Source organism: Topomyia yanbarensis, chromosome 1, assembly GCF_030247195.1.
Source record: "Topomyia yanbarensis strain Yona2022 chromosome 1, ASM3024719v1, whole genome shotgun sequence".
Classification (NCBI taxonomy): domain Eukaryota; kingdom Metazoa; phylum Arthropoda; class Insecta; order Diptera; family Culicidae; genus Topomyia; species Topomyia yanbarensis.
Genome location: NC_080670.1, coordinates 175,094,004 through 175,114,153, shown reverse-complemented (window position 1 = coordinate 175,114,153; position 20,150 = coordinate 175,094,004). Strand labels below are relative to the sequence as shown.

Below are 20,150 nucleotides of genomic sequence, written 5' to 3'. Positions count from 1 at the left end.
GTTTAAAATTCATTTATATTTTAACTTGAACTGTAGTACAATTTACGCTTGTTCAATGATTTATCATGAGCCATAAGCTGGAACCAGCTTTCGTGGGCAACAAGACAGCAGAACACACTAAACACGCTAAGAGCAGCACTAAGAATAACGATTTAACTAACCGACTCTCTAGTTTGTAATCAATTAATTTTCTAATGTAAAACTTTCCATAAAATTTCTCCTTGTCCTAACAAAAGGTTTATCCACCAGGCTCTCGTTCGATTAATAAATTACAAATTTAACCTTTATCAGAACAGTTACCTTGGTTTTAACGTTATGCCACAGATAACAGACGTTTAGGCCCGATTCGAAACATGTGTAAATACCCGACGCTAATGGCGTTTTTATTTGACCCCGAACCTGAGTCAGGTTCTAACCCCAACCGCTGTCAGTTCATACATTTCAACAGCTGTTGGGGTTAGAAACTGACTCAGTTTCGCTTCAAGCAAAAACGACATAAAATTCCGAATAAATTAGACGTCTGAAGCACGCTTAGCCAATGTTGGCGCACTGATCGATGCAATGAAGTTGGGCTGCGGCTGTCAAACGTGTAGCAAACAGTTGCGCAGATGGCAATAATGAAGCACTATTTTCTAACATATCCATTTGAAAGTTTACACAGGTGTTTAAGGAAGTTTTGTTTTGGCCCAAATGTCCGTTATCTACTGATAACTTTGTTTAAAGTCTTTCGAGGTCGGGTTTTCTCAGCACTTTTATCTTCTCTTGCTCAATCATTGCAATGTCGAGGAACGATGCTATACTGTTAGTCCCGGGGATAGCAACAAAGCGGTTGGTGGAATTGATTGTTTGTGCTTTACTGATAACTTAGGCTATTCGATTTTTAGCTTTGCTCTGCGCAAGATAAAGCCTCCCGTTTTCAGTAATTATCCGAGCTCAGTGAGTCTAAACAGCTTTACATTTCCATTAAAGTTTAAGAAATTTCAATGTTTGCTAAGAACTTATTTGTGTTCTTTTTATGCATTGTCTGAAATTTTAGTAGCTTGTGAACTGCGAATGACTGAGTTAAGGAACTGGCTCAGTCAATCGCAAAAGTGCGACAGCCTCCTGGGGTTCTAGTCTTATTGCCACACATCACCTAATCTGCCCATAATAGCAAGACAATAGATTTCCTGTCGATATGGAACTGACTTGCGATTATAGCCAGTAATGATGATAGGGCTCCTGCAGGGGAAAAAAGGCGTGTTTGAATGGCTTCTACTCCTACATTCCAGGAGCTCCCATGATAGCTTGATGATCCAGCAATACCACCTCTCCAAAACTTATAGATCTCGTCGAATGGTACCACGCAACCCTCTAAGCCACAGTCTACTTTTTATTCAATGCAATAAATGCAGCTGGGAAAAATATTACACAAACTTTATTCAGCAAAAAATGCAACTGACATGTTCGACACACAAACATTCAAAATAAAAAAAACTCCATCCAATGAAGAACGCATCAATCAATCATAGTATCCCAATCGATTGGCCTCCTCAACAATCGCCACGATAGCCGCCAGTGTTTCCTGTCCTACCGGAGTGATCTGCTCCGCCGGCAGAATAAACATATCAGTCGAATCCGGCGGCCCACGCAATTCGAACGTTAGCGAGACCGGAATCTTACCCTCACGATAAGCCCAATCGATGCTTCCTCCACTGGACGGATATATGGTTTCGTATTTGCTCCCACCTTGATAGCTAGTACCATGTACCGCCGTCAGTGCGGTAATCGCTTTTTCGGTGATAGACCTCAAATGATCATAGTTTGCTACCTTTTCCGGGGTATGACCGTACGGAAACATCAGCAGTTGTGAGTACGAGTGTAGTGCGATGTAAGTCCGAATGCGTTCCGTTTCGGCGTTCCTACGAATAAAGTCGGCTAACGCCGAAGCTTCCGGTTCTTAAAATTCCGAGCTGCCAGAGAAATCGTAACTGCATGGGTCATCACTAGAACCGATCCCGCCCCAGTTGCTGGCAAAGTTTCGATTCAAGTCTACACCACGACACAGTCCGTAGGGTTTTCGATTTTTTCGCCAGAGACGGTCACCTTCAAAGGTAAATTTATACCCGTCTGGGTTGACAACCGGGAAGAAATACCAATCATAATTGGCGGAAAGGTTAATGACTCGAGGATCGGTCGAGACAATCAGCTGGTTAAAAATGAAAGTGGCTGTTGCTGGAGAGATCCATTCGCGAGCATGGATTCCACCTTCCACAAATATAGCCTTATTACCCGGTTTTCGAGATAGTTTGACTCCTTTAATGGGGAGGCCTTCGTAGGTGGTACCCAGGCTATAAATTGTGATGAAGGAGTTTTTCGCAGCAAGATCATCCATCCAAGCGTAGATGGTTTCAAGATGAAAGTAGTGGTCCCAATCGAATTCAGCTGCGCTAGCCGTCACAGGTTTAACTAACTTTGCTTCTCGGTCAATTTTACTTTGGATGTTATATTCCTGAAAAATTTATTCCATACTAAAGTCAATTCATAGTCGATATAATTTCTAGAAACTTACCAACACTTGTCCTTTGATCAAAAAACGGTCCAACAAATCTTCAAAATCCGCTACCTTGCTGGCCGCAACCATGATGGTCAGCTGTTGACCCGGTTGGCGGGCATGTCCGTAGAATGTGCAACTATCGCTTTTAGCTTCCAGATCCTGTAAAACTTGTACATGTCGGTCCGTTTCCAGCTGCACCCTGTACAGCCGGTAGTTGTCGTATCGAGCACGAGTATTCTGTCCTGGAACAGTGGCTGATAAACTGCCCAAAATTAATGCGAACAAAAAGGCAATAAAGCAAATAACTGCGTTCCTACCGGCCATCCTGCTCTGCACTGGTTAGAGTTAATGTAACAATCAAATCGAAACCCGAAGTTATCAACTTATCGGCTGTCCACCGTTTCAAAAAGTATCTTCTCAGAAGAAATTGATGTACGGAGTGCTTATCATGCAAAGCAGAGCCACTTGTAGGATTATAGATAACACAGACAATATAAATTTGGTTTATTAAATTTTATTTAAATAGAACGGAATATCAGCTGATATGCATGACAAATAGTGTTCTGTTATTTATAGCCGGTAGTGTATATGTTTGAGGTTGAACGAACGTGCTAGAGCAAACTCGTGACTTTATTATCGTGAGGAAATTGCATGGAAAAAACGAGCTCACATAAATCGAAATATTTTTAATTGCGTTCATTTTATTTTTCCATTCATTTGGTACGTTATTTGTTTACTGTATATTTCAGGTATCTTCTACGCTACCATGATTTGAAAGTCAACATCTAAAATGTCACGTTAAGGTTGATCCACAATGAACAGAATCGATTCCATTCGACACATATTTGTGGAAGTCGAGTTCGTTTAATTTATTGATGCATCATGGTATAAAGTTTTTGTTATTCACCGATATGTCCAAAACAACACTTTTCATCAATTAGCGGTCGTATATTTTCGCTTTTTAACAAACAACTAAAGATTGAGTCATGCCGTACCATGCCTGACTAGTGAAGATCGAGCAAAGATAGTTGCGTCGTCCGACAATATTTTACTTTTTTCATCTAAAACGAATCCTCTTCAACTTCGGCAACTATGCTACACATCTTCATCTTTCTCACTTCCGGAAACGCACCGTATTGAATTACCGGAGTCTCTTGGATTTCGTAGCTAACAGTTTGCAGAAACTAAGCGCCATTTCAACACATATCAGAACAATGCAAAGCTTGTGAGAAGCACTGTCTAGGAGTTAGATCCACTGCATTGTTCTCTGTTCTGACATAAATCAACACATAAGCACTAGTTAGTTTGTTGATCTCCAAAACTCAGTTTCTAACTTCAATTCTAACTTATGGTTTTATCCGACAAGCTTCAACAGCACGTGACTCGGACTTAATAGAGGGGTTGGCACGCTGATATGTGGTGTTACGGGTACCACTGGTGGAATCACTGGGCTGGTACGCACCGTACTGTAGGTTCTATTGATAGCTAGGTGGACCGACGATGAAATCGGAATATATTCTAAGAGACCGAACGAATGTTGCGCGTTCAAAGTTGTTGATGGCTTCAACCTTATCGAAATTGGGCCGAACTCCTTACCCGAACAAAATGATACCCAAGTAGAGTAGTTCTGAAGCACAAAACTTGGATTTGTCCAGATTTATGGACTTAATATCCGAGCTTCCTCCATATTCCGTAAATGCTCCTCGAAAGTGTCGTTGGCTATGACGATGTCGTTTACATGAACACTCCCGCTACCATTTCACCATATCCCAAGACCTGATCCATCTGTCTGGACAATGTAGCATGACTATAAAGCAAACCAAACGGGAGTCAAGTGAATTGTGTAACCCGTCAGGGTAACAATTTAGCACTGGGTGGAAATATACCTTTTTTTACGTATACACTCCGTAGAGTGTATTGTTTACGAAAAGTTATGCTCACCACTGTTCCATATGATCGTTCGCTTTTTACGTTAAATTTTGTTTATATTTTTGTTTGTGAACGATTTTGTTAGATCAGATAGGTGTAGTAATTTTTGTTAAATATTTGTATATTAATAACATAGGGTTTAGTCAGGTAACCGCTCTCCTCTCGCTGCAAAAAGTGTGCGGACTATGCTGTACCATAGCGATGACAGTTATGCGGGATGTGCGTTTTTTTTGGTGTTGGTTGTGTGACGGAAGGAAAAGGGGAGAAAGTGACGAACCACGAAGATAAACAGACGTCCGTGAACAAGTTTTTTCGGGACAGTTTCCCGCCACGTTTAACCAGTGAGGTGAAGTGCGCGCGTGCGACAGATAAAATACCTGTCGAAAAGTGCCGGCTCGTGGTTCGGGCACAGTAGAAAGTGTGGTGCTGGATCGCCGTCGGGGGAAGCTAATTACCAAGGAGCTTTCGCTTCCCCGGCTAACCGTAAAGGATCCAGACGCACCAATCCGCCCTCGCTGGGAAGGATAAGCCGAACGAGCCTTGCTCTCCTTCCCAGCTAATAGCCAAGAAGGGCGAAGCAGGGAGGACAACGGCTCCCCCTGGGAAGAAAACTGCGGTCTCTTCCGGGACTCTTTGCGGAAGCAAAGAATCCGGTGATTCGTCACCACCGTCGCTAGGGAGGTTCCGACAAAGTAGCAAAGCTCACCTCCCTAGCTAATTGTTAAGGACCGCTGATGGAGCAGCCAACGTAAACAAGGAGAACTCGTCCGTTGCTGTCCCGGCCGGTCGGACGAGACCGCCCACCTTTCCGCCCAGCAGTAGCAGCTTAACAGCAGCAGCAGTAGTGGAGAGTATTAAGAGAAAATAAACACGGTAAAATTTAATTTATTTGTTTTTCCTTTTTGTTTGTTGTGTTACGAAAATCCGAAATTCTGTAGAGGCACCTAGGCCGCCCTGAAAAGAAGGGTTCGCCGGGCAAACAAGAACCCGAGTAGTGGGTAAACCCCTACTTACAATTGGAACAACTCCCTAACAAACACTCGAAAGACCATATATTTACAAGAGTCCGGATCTATTGCATCTAAAGAATGAATTTTATTGTGTCCAAATATTGAGTTCTACAAGATGACGACACGAATGAACTCATAATGAATTATGTTCATGTTTGACAATTCTCGGTGGTTTGTTTACTTTGTTAGTTGCGTAAGTGCGAGTGCAACGGGTGCTCATCTGTTACATTCGAACTCACGTAACTCCCTAGTAAACAAACCACCGAGTATTGTAAAATGAAGTTCATTCGGCTTATTTTGGATTAGGTCGGTTGATGTAAAACCTAATATATCATTTGACGTAAGCAGTGTTGCCTGAATGAATTTCTGTCAGTTGTTGCAAGTCGAACCAGAAGTCTCAACACTCCTCCTTATTCTTGAACGGCTTGATGCCAATTGCTACACGTAGTTGTCGTAGTTTCACAGCTTGTAGTGGTTTTTTTAGTAGATTAGCTTCCATGTGCTGAATTTTTCGATCGCCAATATTTACAAATCGCCCCATTTGAAGCAGCTCACCTAGTCTAAAACTGTTAGCTACTAAATCGCTGTTCGTTCTTTTATAGATAAAGGTTTAAGAGCAAACCAGATACAGACATGACTTAGACCAATCTTATTACGCGCCACCCAGTGAATAATGGAAACCAGTCAGAATGTCGCTAATAAAACTTTAACTTCAAGAATTATGATGATGGCCCCGCCTCATTCCCACACTAAGGAAAATTAATATAATTTAACGTGACCGGTCTGCAAAATTTAATATAATCTTGCAGACCGATATTTTGAAACAGATCCCCCTGTAGAGTTAAAATACTTGTCATAAAAAATTGTATAGTACCGAAAATACCGGTACTGGCTTTTGTTCAGTACCGGTATTACGGTACCAAAAATGGGTCGGTATTCCCGGGATTTTCGGTACCGGTATTACCGGTACCACAACCCTACTTGCCACACTCAGCATCGTACGGAATGTAATCTGCTCTATTATGAGAGCGAAACCAGATCGTAATCTATCCTATATTTTTGGTAGAAGCCTTGAGCGACCAGCCGCGCTTTGAACCGAACGAGATGGCCATCCTCATCTGCGTTCCCATATTCTGTTCTCACGATGTGATTGCATTTCTTCTTCCATCGCCGATTTCCACTCGCCGCATTGTAGACTGAACGCAGCTTCTTTATATGATACTAGCTAATACCCATCGTGCGTTGCTGCGACTTTCAACGACATAGGAAAAAGCGCAATTTGTTCCGAAGCGCCATCTGGTGGGTAAACCAATAGCACACAAACACGCTCCATAACAAATGGCTACTATGCATAAATTTTTCCGGCAATTGTTTAGGTTGTTTGGGAGTCTATAAATCACATACATACAAACATTGACTTTTATATAGATAGATTAGTTCAGCCAAATTTTGCTTCACTGAATTCACTTCCTCGGAATATCTGCCGTTTCTATCTGTAAACGACGAATATGTGGAGGTGGGCCAGGTGCTTCATTCTCGGGTATCGGATCTCCAAGGTCATCATCATTCCACAGTTTGCGAAGCCAGTCGTTATCGTACCAAAAACCTCCTGGCCAGCCACCATCGTCGTTGTCCCATCCGTAGAAATCTGCTTCAGAATTTGAGTCAACCGCCACAATATATTATCAAGAGACCACTCCACTTCTTCGTTGTCTTTTGACTTTTACATTCCCTCCGGCTTGCGATAATCCAGTTGGTCCGTCGATACGTCAACGAGCTCTATAAAATGGACATCGCGACTAATTTGAATTGCTCCCGTTCGTGTGTTCAGCATTCTATATGCCAATCCCGGCGTTCGATTCACTGCAGCTGACTGTAGCAAGTGGTTTTTACCGCCTCCGCCCAAAAACGGTTGTGCATACCTGCGTTGTGCTGGTGCGACTCCCGGTTTCACGTATTTCCACGTACTTTTTCCTCATCATCAGCATCTGCACCTTGAAAGCCCATGAACGATTTGAATGTATAATGCCAAAATCAGCTGCAGCTCAAATTCTCGCTGCCACTTTCTTTGCAGCCTAAGGGTGCTTACAGAGTGGCGGCGAGAAGCTGAGCTGGGGCTGTAACTGACATTAGAAAGCGAGATGCGAGAAACCTGCCTACTGCATACCAAATGGATGATGTCAGAGTGAAAGCTGAGCGGATCTGTGCCGACTGCCTGCTTTTACTCTGACAGGCTCCATTTGATATACTGCTGAACAATCTTGGGTCTTTTAATATAGTTGCACTCGCGGTACTTTGGTTTTCGGGAGATGTAAAAAGGTGAACTGCACAGTCATCAGGTCGATAAAGGAATGAAATATATTCTTCGGTTACCTGTCTCTAACCTATCATCTCTCTTTCGTTCTCGTACATCTGTCGTTTGATACTTCACGTCTACTGTGAATCGACAGTAGAGGCTTTTATAGTACAATTCTTCCCTTTTCAGAAGATTTTTCTTCCTATTCTAGTATAAACTTCTACATATTTACATCTAATGCTAGTTAAATTCAATTAATTCATATTTTTCTGTTAGATATTTCAAATTTCTGAACGGATTTATTAATCCGGAATTTTCTCTGAACACTTATGTATAAATGAATTCTGGGTCTTTAGCCCTCTTCTTAAGCCGCTTCGAGCGCCTTGGGCCGCCTCCCGGCAAGTTCGCCGTTGAGGCCTTTCTTTTCACGCTTCCTCTGACCTTTGCCAGATCATGCTCCGGGAATCCCCGAAACACTTCCTCGTCCGAGCCGCTTTCAGCTCCGTACATCTCTCCGCAATCGTTATTGTTACATCGTTCTTCGCGTAAACCCGGCATCATTATGACGTTCGGTCTCATCTGTGGGTCCCGTTCGTTGTATCGCCTAATCTGCTCTCTGTGGGCCTTTATTTCCACGTTTCCATGTACAACCTGGAAGGTATTCAACGAAAGTTGTTTTAGAAAAATTGTCTTTACCCATCTGTTCGGTAAATTGTTGTGGTGATTTTTGTACCAAACAGTATCCCCCTCCATTAGATCACTCAAGTCGTCATTTGACTTCTTGCAAGTTTTTGGAATATCTAGTTTTTTTTCATCATTTGGGATCTGTGATACCGATAAATAATTTTTGTAATGATTTTTGGGATTTATAAGATCAAGCATAGTTTTTGGTTTGTAGAGAAACACTTTCTCTGAGGGTAATTGCCCGTCATTTGTCACAATATTATTCCTATAATTCATTAGGAAAAGGTTAATTTGATCCTCCATGTCAACATCTACTAAATCAGGTTCTATTAAAAACTTTTTTAAAACTTCTTTTGTTGTCCTCACCAGGGTTGCCAAAATTAAATCTGTATTTTTGTTCTAAAAAATCTTTTCATCTGTATTTACTCTTCGAAAAATCTGTGTCGATATCTGTATCGAATAGTTGAGTCCTTGAGAGAGCGAACCATTTCAAAAGTTGACATATGGATAGTTATTTCGAATTGACAGCTGCGATGACCACAAGTTGGTAGAGGTGTGAACATTTGTCGATATATTAAAATTAGTTTTTTTTTCTTATTACATTAAGTATGACAGTCATAGCCTCGAAAAGTAAACATTCACATCATGAAATGACCCAAACAAATCTTTACACAACACGTTATCGTTTCCATCTTTATCCCTTTCATCTTTATCGCTTAATTTTGTATTGAAAAATATTGACAACCTCAATTAGGTACAGAAAATGTTTCCACCTTTTCATTCTGCATCATAGGAAAAAAAATTAACCATCGAGCTGTCAAATTTAACTATCGCTCTGTCAATTTTAACCATGCTTCAGAGTAGGGTTATTTTGCAAATAACTTTTGAAGTATCAGATTTTAACTAAAAGTTAAAAATTTCAAAAAAATGGTTCACAGCCTAAATCGACCAATGTAGCTGTCTAATTTTCGGACAAAAAATTGAGAATTCGCAAAGTCACAGAGCATTACAATTAACGTTTCTGGAAGTAGACTTCAGCCAGGCGTTTGCTGGGTGCTAACCTGAGTGCATTACAAACCTTTACCTTTCAGAATGAGCGACCACACGCAAAAGTGAAAATATATTTTAATTAGTGCACGCAGACGAAGTCAACATAAATAATGACTTTTACTGTGAGCCGTGTTTACCAATACTGCCATTAAACTGTGAAGCAATGTTTGTAAACACGGCTCACAGTAAAAGTCATTTTTAAGTCAATTTCATCGGCGTGCACAGCCAAATATAGAGGGCTAAGCTGAGAGAGACACAGAGGAAGTATTACTGAAACTAAAAAATATTTCTAAAATAGGTTTAGTAACATCACTTCTCAAAAATCTGTATATCTGTACATACACGCAAAAATCTGTATATCTGCACATACAGATTCTTGGTCTGAAACTGGCTGAAAAATCTGTATAAATACAGATTATTCTGTATTTTTGGCAACCCTGGTCCTCACCAGCCTTTCGGCTTGTCCGTTGCTTGAAGGATTGTAAGGAGGAATTTTTATCACCTTAATCCCTTGCGTTTCAAGGAACGAAACAAATGAGAACGAATTGAAAGGAGGACCACCGTCTGATACCAGAACATCTGGTAACCCAAATCTCGCAAAATAAGTTACCAATTTTTTCACAACTTTCGCACAATCCGTGCCTTTTTTCATCCATTCTATCTCCAACCACTTTGAGAATGAATCAACAATCAATAAAAAAGTGTGGTGAGAAAAATGAAAAAAATCAATATGAATCCGACTAAAAAGTCTTGTAGTAGGTGTCCAATGAGACAAAACCTTTGTCTTTGGCACTACTAGCATGCTACCGCACACTTCGCATGTCGTAACATAATTTTCAATATCTTTGTTTATCCCAAACCAGTAAACTTGTTTTCTTGCCAAATGTTTCATTTTAACCATTCCCGCGTGATTGGCGTGCAAAAGTTTAAGTATCCCGCTTTGCATTCGTTGTGGAATTACCACCCTGTTTTGATACAATACGCATCCATCAATTATTTCCAAGTCACTTTGATTGACAAAAACGTCCCTAAAGCGTTTATCCAACTTTTGCGGCCAACCATCGCGCATAAATGTCATGATCTGTTTTAAAAATATGTCGTCCTTTGACGCATTTGCAATCATTACAAAATCAATTGGGAATTCCCTACTAAAGTTTATACTCCTTACAAATTCTTGATCAATTTCAATGGGAACCGACTGCTCTAATGGGAATCGCGAACAGAAATCCGCATTACCCATTTTAGCAGAAGGCCTATACTGGATTTCGAAGTCATAAATTTATAATTCAAGTATATACCTTTGCAGTCTTGTTACGAAAATTGAATTCTTACCTTCTTTGCCGAATATTCCTATCAATGGCTTGTGGTCAGTGTAAGCTATGAACCTTTGCCCATATAGATATTTATGAAATTTTTTAATGGTACAAACTAAAGCCAAAGCTTCTAAATGAAGGATCGGGTATCTTTTTTGTGCGTCGTTCAACGTAAAAGAAGTAAAACAAATTGGCTTTTCAATGCCATCAATCGTATGTGCAATTACACCTCCCAGACCATAGCCTGAAGCATCTGTTACAACTATTATTTCCTTCCCCGGATCATAATATTCTAATATATTAGCTGAAATCAAAGAATGTTTACTATCTTGAAAAGCCTTTTCACAGTTCTTGTCCCAATTAAATTTTATATCTTTTCTCAACAAATTGTACAAGTAATACAATTTGGAAGACATATGAGGCACAAATTTATTATAATAATTTATTAATCCCAAATAGGATTTCAATTCATTAACATTTTTAGGCACTTTTTCTCTCTGTATTGTTGATATTTTATCTGGGTTGGGTAATAACCCGTTTTCCCCAATAATGTGTCCCAAATAATCCAATTCTGAGACAAAGAATTGACATGTTTCTAAATTTACTTTTATGTTTGCATTTGCAAGTCTTTCTAGGACTAAATTTAACTTATTACGACAATCGTCCAAGTCTTTACCTGAAATAAGAACGTCGTCAAGATAGCAGAACACTCCATCAATTCCCTCTAATATTTGATCCATAATTTGTTGAAATATTGATGCGCTAGATGATGCACCCTGTGGTAAACGATTGTAAACAAATAACCCTTTAATCGTATTGATGACCATAAATTTCTTAGACCGTTCTGTTAAGGCAAGTTGTGTATAAGCACCTTGCAGGTCTAAGGAACAAAAAACCTTACAGTTTGCCAATTTAGCAAACAAATCACTTGCCGATGGCAAAGGGTAAGTATTTGGTATCAAAACTTTGTTTATAGACACCTTACAATCAATAACAAGTCTAATCTGATCATCTTTTTTTATAACTACTATCACAGGTGATGCCCACTCGCTGGTCTTTACCGGAGTTATCACATTCTCTTTTTCTAATTGATTTAAATAAATTAAAACTTTGTCCCTTAACCTGTAGGGAACGTCATGTTTTTTTGAAAATTGGAACCTCGCTTTTCAAAATTAAATCTGCCTCAAATCCTTTGATGGGCGTCGAAAAATCTTTCCTAAAAACGTCTGAAAATTCATTTTTAATTTTTTCTATATAATTATCACCATTTGGCGCAATCACGTTATTTATTTTCTCCGTCATTAACTTTTCATTGGAAAAGAAACGCCTCCATTGAGGAAAGAAAATGTCTAACCAGTTTCTACCCAATAATGGCAGAAAACTGTATTCAGTGTCTAAAATCAAAATTGTTAAAATATATTCATAGCCATTCAGTTGTACCGAAACATTTGTTTCACCCTTTACTTTTAATTTAGACCCGTTTACTACTAGAAGCTGTTTGTCGCATTTGCGCAATGGTTTGTCAAAAAGATTCCTGTATTGGGTTTTGCCCATAACAGTAACCGTTGAACCACAATCAACTTCCATTTTTATCAACTGGTTTTCAATCATGACATTAGTCAGACATGGTTCGCTAATCTTATTCAAGGACTCAACACACATACACTGCAATTCACCTGGATTCCACTCGTTAAACTCGTCCTCGCTGTCCGTGTCGGTCCTAGCATTCGTTGCCATCCTACCCATCAGATTTGTCAGCTCCTTCTCCGCACTCGATCCTGGTTTCGCTGTATCTACGAATTTGACTGCGTCTCTTCTAATATTCTTTAGCTTAAAGCATTTCTTTTTTAAATGCCCCTTCACTCAACAATAATCGCAAATAAAATCGGCAAAGTTTCGTTTAAATTTGTTTCCCTGATAGTTGCTATTGTAATTACTGTGTCTGTTGTTATTGTGACGGTAATCGGTGTTTTTATTGTATTTAGATGCTCGATGAAAATTTTGACTGTAATTATTCGTGTTAAACCTATTGTACTTGTTCTGTGCTTGTAAATCTCGTTTGTTATCATATGGTTGGAAGCCTAATCTGTCATGAATTGGACGCTTTATATAATTTACTTGCTCAGGAGGACCATATGGACTGTGAGTGGGATACTGGCCATAGCCGGAATGAAAAAATTGATTTACTTTTAATGTGCGTGCATTGTCCTTTGCCATACACCATGTGGTGATGAACTTGTCCATCGATTCTACTGTCAACTTTTCTTCATTTAAAAGTAATTGCTTTAAATTTTCATCTCGCAGCCCTGCCAGAACCCTATGCTGGATAGCAACATTTTTAAATTCGCCAAAACCGCAGAATTCTGCCTGCAGTTTAACTGCTTGAACAAAATCCTCGGCTGACTGATCAGGTTGTTGAACCCGGTTACTAAAGCGGAAACGTTGAACCAAATCAGGTTCAGTTTTATCTAATTTCAATTTAAGCTTTTCGATGATTGCACCGTACGTCGCCGCAACGAGAGCGTCTTTAGTATACAATAATTTTAATTGTGAATACACAAAAGGACCGCAAAGATTCATTAGGTGAGACTTTCGTTTCGCCTCCGTCACTTCATTAGCTTCAAAAGTAAAATTTAAACGATCGGCCCAGTCCCCGAAAAGAGTACCTTTACGGTAGGGCTCGATTGTGGAAGCCAAACTCATTTTAATAAATCTCACTTGATTAAACAATTATCGAAAATAATAAAAAAGGAAGAAAATGCGTAAAAATACACAATCAATGTCGATTCCAAAGCAAAAATAGGCGTAAAATGACTTACCAGATGGAACGTCCGGCCTTTGCCAGCAGATAAAAGATTTCAAGGATAAACTTAACCTCAATTTCCACGTGGTACAAATACAACTTGTTTTTCAGCCGTCCGAAACCAGAATTCAGCCGTCGAAACTTGCCGAACCTCCGTCGATCTTATTGACGCTACACCGGCACGCAGAAAAACTTCCGATGGCTACAAAAACGTCCCAGCCGTCGATTAATCGTCCCTTGCGGCGGATTTTTACAGTGGCTTCCTTGATAAAGCGCGTCACTTTTTTTGCTCGCCTTTCTCCGGAGATCGAATGCCTACTTACGCTGCACTTTGCTAATCGGTGGTGGAAAAAAGTTTGTTAGCTGCACTAGCTCCGTGTGCAAAGTGTAAAAAAAACTGTGTAAAGATGATCCCATCCTCGTCGCCACTGAACAATCTTGGGTCTTTTAATATAGTTGCACTCGCGGTACTTTGGTTTTCGGGAGATGTAAAAAAGTGGACTGCACAGTCATCAGGTCGATAAAGGAATGAAATATAAGGTCTGTTCCAGTACCAGGAGAAACTGGAAGTACTCCGGAGAAAATCGTTCCTGTACTCTCTTCTTCTCTTTTTTCTTCTTCTGGTAGCAAACCGGAGTAAAAAGGAGCAAAGATTTTTTGCTCCTGTTTACTCCGGAGTGACTTCCGTGTACTGGAACAAACCTATATTCTTCGGTTACCTGTCTCTAACCTATCATCTCTCTTTCGTTCTCGTACATCTGTCATTTGATACTTCACGTCTACTGTGAATCGACAGTAGAGGCTTTTATAGTACAACTGCAAGCAGGTTTCTCGCATCCTACTGTCAGTACCAGCCCCTGCTGTAAATATGCCGAGGGTCTGCCTTAAAGGGAAGAAGAATAAGATTACGAAGAATCGCAAATTTGATAAACACAAAACAGATTCAAGATAATCTGCATAAGGTGTGCATGTGTGTACGAAAATATTATTGACGTTTGGCAGCCTTGAGAACCTCAAATGGGCTGAAAACTTTAGTTTCTGTATTCAAAACTTTGTTTGAATTAATTTCGGATTTAATAATCTATTTTTTTGGGAATTGAAGCTGTATTTACGCAATGTTAATGCCAATCGCAAAACCAAAACTCTCGCTTTACATATGCATACACCTGATCTGGTATCATCTTGGGTTTATACGTCATTTTCAGTTTGACAATTAACAAGACCATAGTTTGATGTTGGAACGGTCTATACCTAAGAATGATCATAGAAAGGGCAATCCCTCGAAATAGACTTTTCTACGGGTCATGTACGTATACGCCACATTACACAAATACTACATCACAAACTGGTGGAAAATAATAAACAAAGACGGCAAAAGTAAATCGGATTGTTTTCAACCAGGAAGCTTCATTAGTGTTCGTGAGACCGGTCGACAAGAACTCAATATGCAGCGAATGTGAAGGTGCTGGGTCATTAGACCGAAAGCCGGTAGGCCGAATTTCGTTCGGCCGAATGCCATTAGGCCGAAGGGGTCACACATTTGGCTGAACGGGCCATTAGGCCGATTGTTCCAAAGAGAATGATAAATTTGTAGAGCGATTGAAACTGAAAACTTTTAGTGAAGGATGATTTTTTGTGATTTTTTTCAATAATTTTTTTTTAATTAGAGGGTTTAACTTTAAGGTCATTTTCGGGTTATCTCTTAAATCTCTTTTGGAAAAATCTCTAACCCTATGTAAGGGGTTGGGAATCGAACTCAGGTGAACTGCGTACAAGGCAATCGATTTACCAACTACGCTATACCCGTCCCCAACAGAATAATGTTTGGAATATTTACGACACTTTTCTCGTAGCATATTCGCTGCTGTAGTGGAATAAATAAACAACAGCGACGCCTAAAATGGCTTCGCCACATCGTTTCATGGCAAGTGCAAATCAGCTTTCTATTCCAAACAAAGTTCGTGAATCACCCTCCATGTTCCCACATGCGGTGCTCTAACAAGTTTCGACAACCAAAGCGAATTATGCTAAGATTCTACCTGGTTTGTTGTTCTTGGCAGGTCATTTACTACATTGGAATATACAGACCAAAAAGATGGAGGGCACATAGGAAGACAGCGCTGCGGAGACTAACCAGCTAACGATGCTTTTAATCTAATGACATTCTGCTCAATGGTACATACGGTCTTATGATCCATTCGTCCTAATGACCCGTTTTGGCCTAATGACCCGTTCGGCCTAATGAACCGTTTTGGCCTAATGACCCGTTCGGCCTAATGAACCGTTTTGGCCTAATGACCCATTCGGCCTAATGACCCATTTGGCCTAATGACCCATTTGGCCTAATGATCCATTTGGCCTAATTTACCCGGTCGACTTTATGAGCCGTTCGGCCTAATGACCCGTTCGTCCTAATGACCTGTTCGGCTTAATGACCCGTTCGGCTTAATGGCCCGTCCGGCCTAATGACCAGTTCGGCCTAATGGCCCGCCCGGTCTAATGACCCGTCCGGCCTAATGACCCGTCCGGCCCAAAGACCCGTTCGGCCTAATGACCCGTTCGGCCTAATGACCCGTCCGGCCTAATGACCCGTTTTGGCGTAATGACCCATTCGGCCTAATGACCCATTTGGCCTAATGACCCATTTGGCCTAATGACCCGTTCGTCCTAATGACCTGTTCGGCTTAATGACCCGTTCGGCTTAATGGCCCGTCCGGCCTAATGACCCGTTCGGCCTAATGACCCGCCCGGTCTAATGACCCGTCCGGCCTAATGACCCGTCTGGCCTAATAATCCGTCCGGCCTAATGACCTGTTCGGCCTAATAATTCGTCCAGCCTAATGACCCGTTCGGCCTAATGACCCGTTCGGCCTAATGACCCGTCCGGCCCAATGACCCGTTTTGGCCTAATGACCCATTCGGCCTAATGACCCATTTGGCTTAATGACCCGTTCGTCCTAATGACCTGTTCGGCTTAATGACCGGTTCGGCTTAATGGCCCGTCCGGCCTAATGACCCGTTCGGCCTAATGACCCGCCCGGTCTAATGACCCGTTCTGGCCTAATGACCCATTCGGCCTAATGAACCGTTTTGGCCTAATGACCCATTCGGCCTAATGACCCATTTGGCCTAATGACCCATTTGGCCTAATGATCCATTTGGCCTAATTTACCCGGTCGACTTTATGAGCCGTTCGGCCTAATGACCCGTTCGTCCTAATGACCTGTTCGGCTTAATGACCCGTTCGGCTTAATGGCCCGTCCGGCCTAATGACCAGTTCGGCCTAATGGCCCGCCCGGTCTAATGACCCGTCCGGCCTAATGACCCGTCCGGCCCAAAGACCCGTTCGGCCTAATGACCCGTTCGGCCTAATGACCCGTCCGGCCTAATGACCCGTTTTGGCGTAATGACCCATTCGGCCTAATGACCCATTTGGCCTAATGACCCATTTGGCCTAATGACCCGTTCGTCCTAATGACCTGTTCGGCTTAATGACCCGTTCGGCTTAATGGCCCGTCCGGCCTAATGACCCGTTCGGCCTAATGACCCGCCCGGTCTAATGACCCGTCCGGCCTAATGACCCGTCTGGCCTAATAATCCGTCCGGCCTAATGACCTGTTCGGCCTAATAATTCGTCCAGCCTAATGACCCGTTCGGCCTAATGACCCGTTCGGCCTAATGACCCGTCCGGCCCAATGACCCGTTTTGGCCTAATGACCCATTCGGCCTAATGACCCATTTGGCTTAATGACCCGTTCGTCCTAATGACCTGTTCGGCTTAATGACCGGTTCGGCTTAATGGCCCGTCCGGCCTAATGACCCGTTCGGCCTAATGACCCGCCCGGTCTAATGACCCGTTCTGGCCTAATGACCCATTCGGCCTAATGAACCGTTTTGGCCTAATGACCCATTCGGCCTAATGACCCATTTGGCCTAATGACCCATTTGGCCTAATGATCCATTTGGCCTAATTTACCCGGTCGACTTTATGAGCCGTTCGGCCTAATGACCCGTTCGTCCTAATGACCCGTTCGGCCTAATGACCCGCCCGGTCTAATGACCCGTCCGGCCTAATGACCCGTCCGGCCTAAAGACCCGTTCGGCCTAATGACCCGTTCGGCCTAATGACCCGTCCGGTCTAATGACCCGTTTTGGCGTAATGACCCATTCGGCCTAATGACCCATTTGGCCTAATGACCCATTTGGTCTAATGACCCGTTCGTCCTAATGACCTGTTCGGCTTAATGACCCGTTCGGCTTAATGGCCCGTCCGGCCTAATGACCCGTCCGGCCTAATGACCCGTCCGGCCTAATAATCCGTCCGGCCTAATGACCTGTTCGGCCTAATGACCCGTTCGGCCTAAAGACCCGTTCGGCCTAATGACCCGTTCGGCCTAATGACCCGTCCGGCCTAATGACCCGTTTTGGCCTAATGACCCATTCGGCCTAATGACCCATTTGGCCTAATGACCCATTTGGCCTAATGACCCGTTCGTCCTATTGACCTGTTCGGCTTAATGACCCGTTCGGCGTAATGACCCGCCCGGTCTAATGACCCGTTTCGGCCTAATAATTCGTCCAGCCTAATGAGCCGTCCGGCCTAATAACCCGTCCGGCCTAATGACCCGTCCGGCCTAATAATCCGTCCGGCCTAATGACCCGTTCGGCCTAATGAACCGTTCGGCTTAATGACCCGTTCGGATTAATGACCTGTTCGGATTAATGACCCGTTCGGATTAATTACCCGTTCGGCTTAGTGACCCGTTCGGCCTAACGACCCGTTCGGCTTAATGACCCGCTCGGCTTAATGACCCATTCGGCCTAATGACCCATTTGGCCTAATGACCCATTTGGCCTAATGACCCGTTCGGCCTAATGACCCGTCCGGCCTAATGACCCGTTTTGGCCTAATGACCCATTCGGCCTAATGACCCATTTGGCCTAATGACCCATTTGGCCTAATGACCCGTTCGTCCTAATGACCTGTTCGGCTCAATGACCCGTTCGGCCTAATGACCCGCCCGGTCTAATGACCCGTTCGGCCTAATGACCCGTCCGGCCTAATGACCCGTTTCGGCCTAATGACCCGTCCGGTCTAATGACCCGTCCGGTCTAATGACCCGTTCGGCCTAATAATTCGTCCAGCCTAATGACCCGTTCGGCCTAAAGACCCGTTCGGCCTAATGACCCGTTCGGCCTAATGACCCGCTCGGCTTAATGACCCGTTCGGATTAATGACCCGTTCGGATTAATTACCCGTTCGACTTAGTGACCCGTTCGGCTTAACGACCCGTTCGGCTTAATGACCCGTTCGGTTTAATGACCCGTTCGGCTTAATGACCCGTTCGGCTTAATGACCCGTTCGGCTTAATGACCCGTTCGGCTTAATGACCCGTTCGGCTTAATGACCCGTTCGGCTTAATGACCCGTTCGGCTTAATGACCCGTTCGGCTTAATGACCCGTTCGGCTTAACGACCCGTTCGGCCTAATGACCCGTCCGGCCTAATAACGCGTCCGGCCTAATGACCCGTCCGGCCTAATGACCCGTCCGGCCTAATGACCCATTCGGCCTAATGACCCGTTTGGCCTAATGACCCGTTCGGTCTAATGACCTATTCTGGCCTTTTGTGATTCAGCCTTTGTACTGCTCCCGATTAAATGGCGCGTTCCGTGGGCAATTTCGGGGCACATAGAGCGCAAAAAAATGACTGCAGCAAATCGCCCAAGTCTCGACGAACATAAGATTAGGACTCAAAAGCCAAATGTCAAAATTCTCTTTTAGGAGAAATTCTGAAGAATCCGTTATTACCCTAGCACGGTGCATAGCAGTCAACGAAAGAGAAAACATTTCTCTTTTGTTTGCTATTAACGGTTGTGCTGAAGAATTAACGGTTCGTCCGGAATTTCCTCCAAAGTGAATTTTGACAGTTGGCTTTTGAGCCCTAATCATATTTTCTTCGAGAAATGTTGCATTTGACATAGCCCTTTATTTGCCGGCAAATTGAAGGGCAATTAGCGCATCCGAGTTGGCAAATACTCACCGGTTAGCCAGCAACTTGCCCTTATTGTCTTGGAATCAATTTGTTTGTCTCCCAATTTAAAAGTCAAAACGGCGCACTACCAACGCAGCTGGAAATGTCTATTACAGAGGTTTTATCCTTACGGTCATTCGCTTCCCGGATAGAATTTTACATTTATCCTACAAACAATCATAGAACAATAAATATTATAGTTATTACTGTTTCAACATTGTTCAATACCAAGTTCTCACAGATTTACAATAAAATTCCATGTAACAATAAATTTCACTGTTCAGCAAAAAACTAATACAGTGCATTTACATTAAATTTTACTGTTTTCGAGAAAAAATGTATGGAGAAAAATTGATTTTTTAAATGTTAAGATACATAGCCACCCCCCTTTTTCACTGTAAAAGTCTATTTTAAATTGAAATTTACTGTAAAAATGTTAAAGTTTATTGTTTTTGTATTGTAGCACTAAAACTTACTGTAAATTATTGTAAATTTA

At 42.3% G+C, this 20,150-nt stretch overlaps 1 pseudogene; it reads right to left on the bottom strand.

Annotated features, from left to right (window-relative positions):
* Nucleotides 1-1,404: 1,404 nt before the first annotated feature.
* On the bottom strand, nucleotides 1,405-3,087 carry LOC131681917 (zinc carboxypeptidase-like; annotated as a pseudogene).
* Nucleotides 3,088-20,150: the final 17,063 nt, after the last annotated feature.